The sequence below is a fragment of the Urocampus carinirostris genome, chromosome 2 (assembly GCF_059441175.1).
Source record: "Urocampus carinirostris isolate Australia breed hairy pipefish chromosome 2, RoL_Ucar_1.0, whole genome shotgun sequence".
In the NCBI taxonomy this organism is placed as follows: Eukaryota; Metazoa; Chordata; class Actinopteri; order Syngnathiformes; family Syngnathidae; genus Urocampus; species Urocampus carinirostris.
In genome coordinates this window covers 32,654,450-32,669,306 of record NC_142350.1, presented here as the reverse complement: position 1 = coordinate 32,669,306, position 14,857 = coordinate 32,654,450, and the positions used below count along the sequence as shown (strand labels likewise).

At 39.2% G+C, this 14,857-nt stretch overlaps 1 protein-coding gene across 6 annotated transcripts in view; it reads right to left on the bottom strand.

The window, feature by feature from the left end:
- Window positions 1–14,634, bottom strand: part of adgrb1a (adhesion G protein-coupled receptor B1a) — a 196,570-nt gene extending 181,936 nt beyond the window's left edge. For all 6 annotated transcript variants that reach the window (XM_088326219.1, XM_088326221.1, XM_088326224.1 and 3 more), the window contains exon 1: window positions 14,189–14,634. The gene's annotated coding sequence lies outside the window, so the exon portion shown is untranslated. The remainder of the gene's footprint in view (window positions 1–14,188) is intronic.
- Window positions 14,635–14,857: the final 223 nt, after the last annotated feature.

Sequence of the window (14,857 nt, the reverse complement as noted above, 5' to 3'; positions counted from 1 at the left end):
GCGATTTGCCGAGCACACGTCAGTTGTGCTCGAGACGTCAAGGGGTGGACATGGATCCCCGTCACCGTAGTGACCTCGTCTTAATCCATTTTTATTTCTTGACATTTCTTTTCATTTCATAACAAGATAATAAAATAAAAATGAAAAACTATTACAATAATAACATATTGGCTTCTTCGGTGCCATAGCTTGAAATCTTGATCTTCACGGGACTGTGTCTTGAGCGGTTATGATTTCTACAGCCCGGTGTTATGCCGAGAAATGCATACCTGCCGAGATTTGCACCCACTCGCTACTACAACCACTTTTACCTCGTTTTATCTCACTTTTAGGGAATGTAATGGCGAACATATAACCAAATCCACTTCGTCTTGCATTTGTTGGGAATGTAATACAACATAAACCATTCTGTCTTTGTTTTTGTTGTGAACGTAATCGAACGGTAATGCACACCGTATATAAATCACTTTTGAGAACTGTTATGCACTCTACCGTAAAGCTTATTATGCAGAAATAAGCTTTACGGTAGAGTGCATAACAGTTTCAATATGAGCGATTTGAATAGAAAATGGCAAAATAAACATGTTACCTGCTCAAAAGTGATTTGTATACGGCGTGCATTACCGTTGGATTACATTCACAACAAATACAAAGACGGAATGGTTTAAGTTGTATTACATTCCCAACAAATGCAAGACGAAGTGGTTTTGGTTATAAGTTCGCCATTAAATTCCCTAAAAGTGATATAAAAGTGAGATAAAACGTGGTAAAAGTGGTTGTAGATGCAAAATCTCGGCAAGGATGCATTTCTCGGCATAACGCCGGCTCGGCAGCTTTTATACCCGTGGTCCACACGAGAAAATGACGCGGAAATGACGCGATGAGGAAGCGGAACAGTCGCCGGCGTCTGTTTTGCGGGCATACCACCGATGAACAGCAGGTTGGCCAATTTTGCGCATTTTCCATCGCGGGCAACCACGGGCAAAAAAAAACCGCAAAATTTTACCCGCGATACAGATGCAAACGGCTGTGTGACCGGGCCCTTATCTGTTATGACCCCACAGTGTATTTTTTAGCACTCTAAGTAGTGAAAATGTTTTGTATTGTATTTTTGACCCTACTGGCTTGCCTTAGCCAGCTTAAAGTGCGTGTTTCAGACAGGAGGGACAATCAGTATGAGACAAGTTTTGCACACCTTTTTCATGGACAAATTGAAGCACTTTTTAAGGACTTTCAAACCCAATTTTTCAATTTCTCCAGTTAAAGAAGAAATCCAGTGTGAGTCATGTATTTTGCAAGTATATCTGCAATTTACATATGCGATGATTAATCTTGCGTGTGCATTCATGAAGACATTTGATTTTTAGATTTTGAGTAAATCTCAAATATATTTGTGGATCCGAACAACACGGGTGTGGATATTTTCGAGACAAGTCTCTTTCTGTATAGTTGTTAGGTAAAATGACTGTATTATGTAGCTTACATTTTCAGTTACAGAAAGGTTAAACTAATAAATTTCGTAGTGCCCTGTAAGTGTAGCATGCACCTGTCCTCTTGGGCATGATCAGTAGGGGGCAAGAACCAAAACAGGGCCAGAAGAAGCCAAGGACTCCCTTCCTCGGCGCCAGGAAAAGGACCTTCTTGCCAACAGGACATGGACAGTCGAGGGTCTTTGTTTTTCACTGCTGAAGCAGGGACCAGAAGCAGTCAGGTGACCCTAACTGCGCTGCAAGGACATCAACCTTTACGCCGCCAGGATAAGGACCAGAAGCGACCGAGAGACCTTCTCACTGCCAGGACAGGAAGGTTGCGGCGGACAGTCCTTTGATGCCAAAACACAGGAGTTGGACGCTTCCTGCTGGGTCAAGAATCGGGGCTCTTACCATTGTGATCCTGTTCAACCCCTGTTGCCATCCTTATTACGCAAATTTAGTCACTGCTAAAAATGTATCGACTGATGAATAATTGTATAAATATGGCATTTCCAATGTTGCCCGAGATGAAGAAGTATAATTTTCTGTCCAATTTGGAGTTTTCAGGTGTGCCTTGTTGTACAGAAAATGCAGTCTCTCATCTCATCTCATTAGCTGCACCGCTTATCCTCAGTAGGGTCGCGCGGGTGCTGGATTCTATGCCAGCCATCATCGGGCAGTGGGCAGGGGAAACCCTGAACTGGTTGCCAGCCAATCGCAGGGCACACAGGAACAGACAACTCGCTCGCTCATTCACACCTAGGGACAATTTGGACCGGCCAATTCACCTGAAATGCATGGTTTTTGGAATGTGGGAGGAAACCGGAGTGCCCGGAGGAAACCCACGCAAGCACGGGGAGAACATACAAACTCCGCACAGTAAGTCTGGTAGCTGGATTTGAACCCACACAGGAGGTTCCCAAGACCTTAGAACTGTGCCGCACACGCGCTAACCACTGCGCCGCCGTGCTGCCCTGCCACCCTGCCACCCCTTCCAATATGAATTAATTTGTTTTTAGTTGTTTGGTTACCATTATGATAACACTGCTTAAACGAATGTATTCAAAACATTTTTTGTGTTAATTATTTTCAAAATAATGTATTTGTTAGGATGTATTCATTTCATCTAAAGTATCAACAGTCTTACATGTTGTTGTTTTGGGGTATTTAAACAAAGAGCGTTTTTATGCAACATGTTCAGCGCCTATTCTAAACACAGCTTTTTGAATATTATTGAATTTGTTATGATTAATCCGGCAACAAAATCAATCCATTTTAGTGAAAAATTCAGGCGGGTGTGTTAAGATGATATGATACTTGTTCAAAGATTAATTACATCTCTGCTTTACAAAACAAGCAAACAATGGTTGACTGTTACCTGAATCCTGAGCAAGGGTGAGTTCATATTCACTTAACAGCAAATGTCAAAATGGTCGCCCCCAGAGATGGATAATGAGGTCGGCTTCACCTTTTAGATCAAGATCAAGATGCCGGTATCGTGACAACACGGGGTGACAGAGCCTTGACTCAAGTAGACTTTCACAAATCATAAATGTCAGTTGCATAAATATCTACATCTAATGATAGAATAATGCTTTGTCGATTGATATTTTTTTAATTACACAACTTATAAGTTTATAGTTAAATCGCCAATCGAGATAAGGAGTGAAGACATTGACAAGAACTAGCAAAGAGAACAAAAGAGGACAGAAGAAACAACCCTCAAGATGCACAATTCCAATCTGTTCTCTAGGTAAATTTCCTTAACCCTTTGTTTTTACTAAATGTCCAAGGTTTTAAAAGCAAAACTGCCTTACTTATAAGAAAGGCAACATTATAGGCCAGTAGTGTCAATGTTGTGAACCTTATGTGTCAAATGGCCCACGAGCAGAACGACAATCATGAGAGAAGCACAAAAGAAAAATGAGCAGCATCCTGTCCCAAAATGGCTTGAAGTTTTGAATATGCCCACTAAATGTGGCCAAAGGCAGGTGTCACTTGCAAAGCACCCACTGTAGCTGTATTTGCCGACAACTATTAACTCATTTTATGCCATAGATTATGAGTATGTTTTCAGAAGCATTGTCTATAAGTGCCAAAACATAAAATTGTGCTTTTATTGTCTTATTTTAAAAAAAATGATTGTTATAAAGGGTTTGGTGCTGCTATTTTGTAAGTGTCAAGCCTCTGGGAATGGTTCAGTAGGATAAATCAAAATTGGATATCAGGAGTTGCTTTGATCAGATCGGGGAAACCCAACTTCCTAGTGTTGCTTTCTTTTCCTCTGTAATGTAATAGGCAGTTAACTCCTCAACGGAGCTTATTCATTTCCAAAAAAAAAGGTGATGAAGTTCATGGTCATCATCAGGTCAGAGAGGGATGACATTCCATGCTCGTCCGCAGGAACGCGTCGCTCAAAGGAATGCAATCCTTGCACATTTGATAAACACCACAAGAGATGAAATCTTGGTCAAAAGAAAAAAAAACATGATCAAATAAAATTATCGTTTTATAATCAAATCTTACATCCCTGAATGATAATTTAATAGTGAGCCTCCGAAAAGACTCCTATCCCTCCAGCTAAGGCACACTTTTTATACCAGTAATTCACTAATGCAGACCCCGCGAGAGTGTTTTTTCCAGCATGTGGCCACGGCACCGAGCGAAAATGATTTTGAAACCCCTGTTGTAAACGGTGCTCAAGCACCCCCCGATTCAACCCAAGCAACCCCCGTAAAATATAAAATTTTAAAACCTTATTTTCCTTAATAAAGGGCAGGATGGACTGGAATAGAATGAAATATGCAAGACAAACAAAACAAAAAGGAAAGACAAAGCCTCGGAAATACCCCAATGCCTTGAAATGGTTCTGTGACAAGCCTGGCAACCAATCCAATCTCTTTTACAGGTGTCCAATATTAAAAACAGAATCTGGCAGAAATAAATTTAAATGTAGAAATGATCATAACCAAGTAATTGCAAACTGGCGTAGTGCTGAAAAAGAAAAAAACAAAAACAAATGTGAACAATGCAGCGTCGGAAATACCATACTGCCTTAAAATGGTTCAGTCCATTTGATTACTAGCATCGCTCTCCTAAAAACATCCCTTTCAGAATAAAATTAAAGATGCATTTTGAGAACTATGTATTGTCTACTCATCAGTAGACCACATTAGCCTTACAATTTGATGGATTTTCTATAAACCATCCATCCATTATCTGCACCGCTTATCCTCAGTAGGGTCGCGGGGGGGCTGGAGCCCATCTCAGCTGTCTTTGGTTGCCAGCCAGTTGCAGGGAACGCAGAAACAGTCAACTCACTCGCTCATTCACACCTATGGACAATTTGGACCAGCCAATTAATCTGACATGCATGTTTTTTGGAATGTGGGGGGAAAACGGAGTGCCCAGAGGAAACCCAGGCAAGCACGGGGAGAACATGCAAACTCCACACCGGGAGGCTGTGGTAGCTGGACTTGAACACTGAACCGCTGCACTGTGGGGCTGCGTGCTAACTACCCAGCCTCCGTAAAAAAATTATGAAGTGATACATTTTTCTGATACTGAATTCTTATCTTTTTGATAAAGGAGCTAGTGCTTGAGAAGACTGAGGTAGATTTTTTATTTACTATTTATTACTACACCCCCAAAGCTCTGGACCTAAAGTCACCCCTGGTCAAAATGAAAAACAACAGTAAGCGATAATTGTCAAAATAATGATCAATCCTGGTATCCAATCCAATCTCCTTTACAGGTGTCCAGTGGAAATGTGAATTTCCCTTCGGGGATGAACAAAGTATCTATCTATCTATCTATCTATCTATCTATCTATCTAGTATCAAAAACACAATGAGGCAGTAATAAGTTGATACGTAGAAAAAACCCTTTGTACATGCACGTAATTGCTAACTGACATAGTATAGCAAAAGAAAGAGGCAGATGGTATAGCTCGAGTTTCACACTGACACGGCATGGCAGACCGATAGGAAAAGAGCCGCAGAAGACACTAAAAGGCATGAGCAGATGAACGGAGCCGGGTTCGAATGTTCCGGCTTAGAAGAGAAGAAGAGACGACATTTGAGAAATAATCGCCAGAGAGGATGGAGACAGCTGTTGAAACTGAGGCCCAGTTGACCGAGTTGAACAGAACTGAGAAGATAAGTAGAAAGTGGAGAAATGTAAAACAGTGTCAGACTGAGATAAGAGGAGAGAGATTATTCTGGGCAGAGTATGAAAACTAGAGCCAGATTAAACTGCAAGGATAGGTTCCCGTTTCAAGGAGAGGAGCAAAGGATAAATACATGAAAAAAAAGGAAATAGTCGAGGTGGTATAGCGAAATAAAATTTGGATATTAGCCCCTCATCAATATGCTGCCTTCAACTTTTGTTTTCCTGAAGGAGAATGAGCGGCGTAGCATCATTTTACTCTTTCCTAATTTGATTTTGGCCTCTCAACCATTAAATATTAATTAAATTTAGCACGGCGTAATTACATTTTTTAAAATGCCATTCTCTACTCATTAGGCCTGGGGGTTCTCAATTTTCAGTGGACTTTCATTTTTACAATCGAATTAAAAACACCGTCTTGCACCACATAGTACAATACTCGACAGTCCGTTAAAGCGACAGTGTGTATTATTTAGCACCTCCTAGTGGCAAAAAAGACAAAACTTCTCTCATTGACAATAAATAATATTGATGTAAATAATAAGAAAAATACATTAACCATCATATAAACTGATATTTTTTGAGACATTTTATTTTATTTTATATGACTAGTATATGACACCTAGAGGGCAAAGACAAAATTGTCCACCATCTTGCTGCTAGAGAAGGGGTCGGGAACCTATATGGCTCTTTTCCTTAGTTTATCTGGCTTGGAGATCAACTAGAACTAGCACAAATAGCCACATTTATAGCTGATTTATGCACTTGCGAAGCCAGGATTCTTTAAAGGGACAGTATGTAATAGTTAGTGCCTCCTAGTGGTACTAAACATTTTCACTCAGTAAAAAAAAAAAAAAAAAACATTGATTTGAATGCTAGGTAAAATTACATGAACTATCATCCCAATGTTATTTTTTTTATTTTAAAAAAGCATTTTTTCTACTTCTTTTACACAGTGGAGTCCCACTTAGGTCCCCGCTATGTTTGTCCGGCAAGAAGCCTCCACACTGTGCTCTAAGGCACCAGCCTTTGCTCTCACGCGACAACACGGTGCCAACTAGTGGTCAAAAATTACACATTGGGGCTTTATAAATAACAAAAATAATGCTTAAAATGAGCAACAATTGTCTGCCAGTAAAACAAAAGACACACGTTCTCAGTTTTTTGTGAAATAGAAAATATATAAAATCAGCAAAATTATACCCAAGATTTTTAGCGTCTTTGATGTTTTGTTTTTTTTGCTGCAGTCCCATCTTTAACATCTTTATCAGACTAAATTAGTTATTAAATATATTCCCAGGACTACTTAATAAACAGATAATTAGTGTATAAAAAAATAAATAATAATCTTACACCATATGGAATAATGCTACTCGGCTGATCACTGGAAGAAAGCAAAGTTACTAAACCATGGCATGCGTTTTTGCAAAGATAAAATCAGGCAATTTCCTGCAGCATATGGGTTGAAAACCACAGCCTTAAAGGGCCTAAGGAATAATAATCATAAAATAATATTTTATTTTTTTTAAATCTTAAATGTAAATAAACAGTACTAAGGTGGCTTGTCTTGGAACCGAGAGGTCACAGGTTTAATTTCTGGCTCCTCTGAGTTAAATGTTGAAGTGTCCTTGGGCAAGACACTGAACCCTTAATGCGCCCGATGAGCAGGTAGGAGCTTTGCATGATAGACCCTGCAAAGCACTTAGGGACTGACTTTAATAGCACTATATAAATGCAGATCATTTACCATGTAAGAGGTCAGAAAACAAGCCCTTATCTGGTGTGACCACCATTTGCCTCACGCGGTGCAAAAAATCCCCTTGTCACGGAGTGGATCGGTTGAACCGTTCACCCGCAACTATCACCCCATGTTGCATCTTGCCAACGCATGACGCCGTGTTGAAAAAAAAAACCTTTTGGGCAAAACATCCAAAGACGTGCTGATATGAATGATTGTTTTATTTCCTGCCAGCTCAGCTATTGAAAAGGAGTGCACCGACATTAACAAGCTGATCAGAAAAGGCGCTTCCGACACATGCTGACACCTGCCCTCTTTTATAGTACACAATGAATGGCTAGCACTAGATTAGGCTAATGGCAATTTCACCAGCCACATTTTATAGTGACCTTTAACATAAGAACCCCCAAGGCAAATCTGTGCAATAATCAAGCTGACTAATCAACATCCTGACCGGCCGGGTGTGATTGATCTCGGCAAAAGAGAATATGTACAAACTAACGCGAGCTGCCGTTAATCACGAGGGATCAGAAATGTTACGGCAAAGTCAAGCCATCAGAGAGCAGTATCTGCAGACTATTTGGCAACGATATCAAGCATTTCCAAGCACTTCAACCAGAATTCAAGCCATTTCAATCCTTGTAAAAAAACAAAACATCAAAATTTTCAAGGATTAGAAGCACCCATACGAACCTTGAACTGCTATTAAGATGGCTTTTACTCTTTTAGCTATCTATCTATCACCCTTTTAGTTCTTTACTTTACATTACAATATTATCATTGATATAATCATATTTAGCATTTGGATTCTAAACCAAGTTACATATTTACTTTTTCCATATTTTGCTTAAAATATTCCTGTTTCAGCCCTGCGATTGGCTGGCAACCAGTTCAGGGTGTCCCCTGCCCACTGCCCGATGATTGCTGGGATGGGCTCCAGCATCCCCGCTACCCTACTGAGGATAAGCGGTGCAGCTAATGAGATGAGATTCCCGTTCCAACAAACATTTTTTATAGCTGATGTTTTATATTACTAGTTATTTTGTTGTTGTTCCTGCCGTGTACAGACCTTTGAGACTTTTTGTCATAAAGGGCTATACAAAGATATGACTTGACTTGAAAAAAATATTAGACGAAAAAAATCACAATGACCTAGCACTGGTGAACTATTTTTAGTACAGGTCTGCAGTGACCTCATCTGACCACAAGGGGCACCATGTATACACTGTGCTATTTGTGGTGTATAGGGCCAATAATGGCTAAAGCAATTGCTTTTCAATTCTAAGTGTATCCATTGAAACAAAGATCAGGAGGGTGAACATGTTAAGCGCAGTCCATCTTCCTGCAAAACAATGGCAGTTCCACGCATTTTCAGAAAAGCTGATTAGCTCAAGAGCACTTTCCTTGTTTACCTTTTGCAATTATGTGTCCGAGATAAAATTTGGCATTGCGCCATTGCTTTCCTCAGAATGGAGCTAATCATGATGCTTAGTATTTTCTAATGCACTGAGAGAACAGAACACAAAAGGATGTATAATGTCAAAGTAATGGTAAGTAACATCTATGTATATTTCCATTTTTATTATCATTAATATTATTATTACTAATGCATTGTATGTGACCAGAACCACGAACGCGTCACTTGAGAATGATCCTGTTTTGGCGTAACACCAACTCTCAGCTCAGTTTTGTAAATAAGGGGGGTGTCTAACCTTCTTTAGTTCGGGGGCCACATAGTAGGAAAACCATTATCTCAGGGGCTGGACTAGTATAATAATGCATTAAAACATGTGCCTTAGCTGGGTTTTTTTTTTAGAAAGTCACAACTAAATTGTGATTCAAGGATGTACGATTTTATTTAAAAAAAACATTATTAAAGAGACAGTGTGTCGTATTTAGTGCCTCCTAGTGGTACATAAAACTTTCATTCAGAAAAAAGAAAAAGAAAACATTGGTTCAAATACTAGGCAAAAATACATGAACTATCATACCAATGATAATTTTTTATATAAAAAGAAATCAAAGGTCCAGAAATATGTATTTCTTTTACACAGGGGAATTTGCACTTGGGTCGCGGCCATGTTTGTCCTGACAACACAGTGACATCTAGTGGTCAATTATTACACACTGTGGCTTTAAGGTTCTTTTTCCTTAATATTTGTTTGTTTCACTAAAATGTAATCTCTTGTATTGCATTTGTAAGAGTAGAAAAAATCAAAAAACAATAGAACAATTGAATTCATTTCCACTACAGTTCAGTTAACTCGGGGGAGTTTTCTAATTTCTTTTGTGGGGTAAACTTTTGTTTTACTTGTTTTGGTTATGAAAATGTCTTACTGAATGAAAAAATATAATAGAGGTGGGTACTTAAAAGCTTTGGCTTCAGCCTACTCCGTTTGGGCACATACATCCATCCATAATCTGCACTGCTTATCCTCAGTAGGATCGCGGGGGTACTGGAGCCCATCCCAGCTATCTTCAGGTAGTGGGCAGGGGACACCCTCGACTGGTTGCCAGCCAGTCACAGGGCAATTCGGTCGCTCATTCACACCTAGGGACATTTTGGACCGGCCAATTAACCTGACATGCTTGTTTTTGGAATAAGGGAGGAAACCGGAGTGCCCGGAGAAAATCCACACAAGCACAGGGAGAACATGGAAACTCCACACAGAAGGTTCGATCTCATGACCTCAGAATTGTGCCGCACACGCGCTAACCACTGCGCCACTGTGCTGCCCGAGTTTGGGCACATGTTTATGTATAATATTATTGTATTGTTCAGCTTTCCTTTTTTTTTTTTAAATCCAAATATTTTCTTGTTTTCTTTTGATTGATGCTGTTTTTATATTTTTTATTCTTTTGTGCTGTGGCCAAGTAAACGTAATTTGGTTATTTAATCACTCATGCAGACTTGAAAATGACAAACATAGAATACGAACACTGATTTAAATGGTTTAAAAGTCTTTCTGGTTTTTTTTGTTTTTTTTCATGAAAATGTTTACCTGAATATGGAAACTTGACTGCGAGATTTGACATCTATTAGAGAAAGGAGCTAAAGATTATTTAAACGTCTGCTATTTTTATTTTATTTTTTTCATATTGCTTCATACAGCACCTCTGTGTCGTTTGTATTAAGTAAAACAACACTGGGATCGGTCCCCTCAGTGTTCTCTGGTTGATTAATCGTAATCAGCAAAAACACTAACAGTTGGAGGTTTGCAAGTGGCGTCCGGTTTTAACGACATCCATTGGAGATTTTTGAACGCAGGTCATTGTTTGACGCGATGCATCTTATTTTTCTCTCGTGCTTCTCTCAGCAGTGTTTCGTGGGTCACATATCATGATGTGTCGGGCCATATTTGGCCCCGGGGACATGAGTTTGACACATGTGGTATACGAAGTAACTCAGTCCCACGTTCAAGCTTTTCATCCTGAAGGTCAATCCGTTTAAATTTGCAGCAGTTTCAAAAAGAAAAGATGCTCTTCTCAGCTGTAAGAACACAATGGTTACCTTCTGGCATTAGCTTCAAAATGCTTTGGATTTCGGTGTCAATATTGGATCTTTTCCGACCGAGTTTGAGTTATATCATCGCAAAAGCGCTCGCGGCCCGATGCATTTACATTTTTGGGGCCAATTTCTGTGATCCCTCTATCTGTCTCCTCGCGATCCATCTTTTCATCTCCCCCTCAAAGCTTCCCGTCATCTCGCCCGTTTGCCTCTGATGTCACCGATCGTGATATGAGGTTTCCTGATAGCGCACGGCCTTTAACACGTCGCCTCCCCCCAGTTTTGAGGGGAGCGATCAGAGAATCGCGACTAGGCCAGTCAGCCATTCTCCTGTTTGGACGGCAACAGGAGGACGCGGGAGGGAGGAGGGAAGCGAGCGGGACGAGGACATCTCGGTTAAAAGAATCATGCATGGGTGCTTTCGCAAAGGGCCGTGTCGTGTTGTTGGCTCGTGTAATTCTTGTGACTACAAGCCAACTGTGCCAGTCACAGAGCGGGCACGCCGTTCTTGTGGTGCTATTTTCATGGCGCGGAAAGATCGTTTTGCATGCAATTCAAAAAGGGAAGAATCGTTACCATGCAATTGCTTTTAATTTTCGGTTTTACTCAACTAGAAGATAGACATGGGGTCAAGTTTTCTGCAAACGTTCAATGAAAAGCAATTCTATGCTGAGTAGCGCTCATCAGAAATTTAAAAATAAATATACATCGTCGACTCTGATCCAAGCTTTTGTTCAGTCTAATATTTTTTGTCATAAATGTGGTTAAGATTATTTGTAATTTCCTTCGAGTGCTCTTCTTCTTCTCTCTCAAACTGACATGGTTAATTTTACCAGGAATTTCGAATCATTTCTGTTCATTTAAGCAAAGTGTATTACATTTCTGTTTTATCACGTATTACGTTTTTTAAACAATAATGTTGCTAAATTTATAGAGCAGTAGTTTAAGAATTCAAAATGCATGACAAGATTAACATCTCCATGATTTATACGAGGAGTACAATGCTGTAATCTGACACTGTTAATCTTAGGTACCTGATTTAAAATGATTTGTTTTCGTTTGTGTAAAGTACACTACACTTCTCCAGCTAATCTGTTTTATCTCATGTTTCTTTAATAATGTTGCTAAGTTTATAGTAGAGTAAAAAGATATCCAAGGTAGTGCCCGCGGGCACCAGGTTGCCCCCTAAGAACAGCTGATGTGCCCGCGGACCTGTTCTGAAAATATCTCACCGGAGCTGGGTTATTGTGATTATCCACTTAAATTATTTTTTTGTGGTTGACTAAATCTATTTAATCCTCTTTTGGGTAATTAACCTTGTAACAACAGAGTAATAACAGTAATAACATGATGAGTTTTTTAAAAGTGTGTTTTAAAATTGGGTGCCTTTTGCGCTAAATGGTAACAAAATGTAGCTCTCGGCTTGAAATGGGTTTGGAGACCAATGGTATAATAGTATAAGAATTGAAATTACATGAAAAATATAACATCTGCATGATTCACATGAAGAGTATAAAGCTGTAATGTAACACAGTTAAACTTAATATACTAAATTGTTTATTTTCATTTGTGCAAAGTGTGTTTCACTTTTCCAGGGAATCTTTTTTATCACATACTGTGTTTTGTTTTGTTTTAACAAATATGTGGTTACGTTCATAGTATAGTAGTACAAGAATTGAAAATGCATGACAAGAATAACATTTGCAGGATTCATTTAAAAGTAGAATTCTGTAAAAGCACCTTGAATAAGACAATTTCGATTTTGTGTTCTGTCACCCAACCATAGATGAAATATGCATGCATTTAATTGAGTTTCAAAACAAGGCGCATGGAGGTCATTCATTGGGAAATCCTGCAATGGGTTTTGATTGTTTTGGGTCACTTCTACTACTTGGCGTGCTGCCCAAACACAAGACACTCGTGTTCTGCAAACTGGAAGACTGAAATAGGTTCTATTCTGTTATTTATCTTTAAACAAAAATGTGATTTCACACTTTGAAAGTTTGCACTTGTAAAATTATTGTTGGCAGTGTTTTGCAAAATGGAGACCATATTTGTATTTTTTAAGCTTAAATGAAAATGTTAAAAAAAACAGCATTTTTCTCTACTGTTGGGAAGAGTCCCCCCATTTAAAGTTAAATAAAATATATTTAAGGGGATTTTTTTTTTTTTATGTTCCAACACAAGGGCGGGTCATTTTGACCCCAAGACAACAAGAGGGTTGAACATGACAATGAATGGGAAATTTCAAAAGAAAAGCCAGTGTTTTTATCTCGAACCACAGACGGCAAAAGCCCAGAACGGCACCGGGGGCACATTCAATGTTGGGGGGTTGTCAAAAGTCAAATGCTCACTTTGCAAGTCATAATCTGTGTCAATTCTGTCATCTTTCAATATTTTACCAAATAACACACCCCTTGAAAAGCGAGACACGCTTAACAAATATCCAAACGAAACCATAGATATCTTGCAGGCGATAAAAAAAATAAGACATTCAATTACATACCTGTCAACCTAAGCCAATTAGTAACCGTATTAATGATTAAAATTCTCCTTATTAAATGATAATAAACCTTACGAAAACAACGTGGCACCTTGATACTAACAACAAGACGGACTATGTAGAATACCACAATATTAGCAACGTACCAGTGACCGAGACGATCTAAATTAAAGCCAATACAATATAAAAAGCAATGTTCTGTGCAACTGTCACTGTGAATATGCAAATATTTATTATACATCATTAATACATGTTTTTTTTAACCTTTTTGCACATGTTTACCCTCGACTGAGACAATGTAGTTTAGAGCCAATACAATGCTGTGATCTGTACAACTGCCAGTGTGACTATGCACATCTTTGATATATTGTTTTTTTTAAGGTTTTTGTCCTTTTACACATGTTTACCTTTTGCCTGAGACGATCTGGATAAGAGGCAATACAAGGCAATGTTCTGTACAACTGCCAGTTTGATTATGCCTCTCTATACTATATATCTTTAATACTTTTTTTTTGTTTTTTTCCCCTTTAAACATGTTTACCGTTTTAATTTGTTTAACTTGCACTGAAAGGGTTATACTTGTATAATGGCAATAAACGCTATTCATTCATCTGTTCGTTCGTTAGTTTATTCAATTGGGCAAGACGAGTACGGTCTTTATCATTTATTTTTGTAATTTTTTTTTTTCCTGTGCAACATTATTTTATACGGCTTACACAATTTGAAATAGTCAAAAGCACACAGAATAAGGGGAAACTTCAGTTGACAGTTATGAAATTAACAAATAAAATAAAATTTACCTTGTGCGTGTTACTTCTCCCTTTGATGCATTTTGTCTCAGGACACCAATCCCAAAAGAACAGGGACGAAAAAAGTGTGGTAATAAGTCCTTCAATAGGTTTAGAAAATGTTTAAATTGTTAATAATAAGACTCTCAAAATAAGTTAGGAGTGTCCGTTGGTTCCGTTAGTTCTCCCCGTGCGTAAAATGCAGAATAGCGCGCGCATTGGTATGGTTTTATCCTTAAACATCCGTCTTCTTTCATTTACAGAGAAATAACCGATCCTGTGAGTTTCCCCCACGTGTAAACTGTGTCCAAGTCTCGCCTGTGCACAGTTTAGACCATGTTCCGAGTGAATTTGTGGTTTGGACGGAGGAGCGAGTGAGAGGCGGAGACGCGCGCATCACCGAAGCCGCCTTTGACGCCTCCTTCGCCGCTACAAAATCTTCGCAGCTCTGCTTGTTCTCTGCCCGCTCGCTGCAACAGCCGCATTCCTTGTTTGGAAATCCCGTCAAAGACATTGAATCACGCCAAAAGGACTTCCAGCGCATTCTTTCAAAATAAAAAAAACGTAATTATTCCCCGGGGAAAGCTTTTACTTTGAAGCCAAAGAGGCTAATTTCCTGTCGGATTCGCTCTTTCCTGCGTTCAAAGCTGATGGGCGCTTGAGCCGGTGGGTGGGTCGACT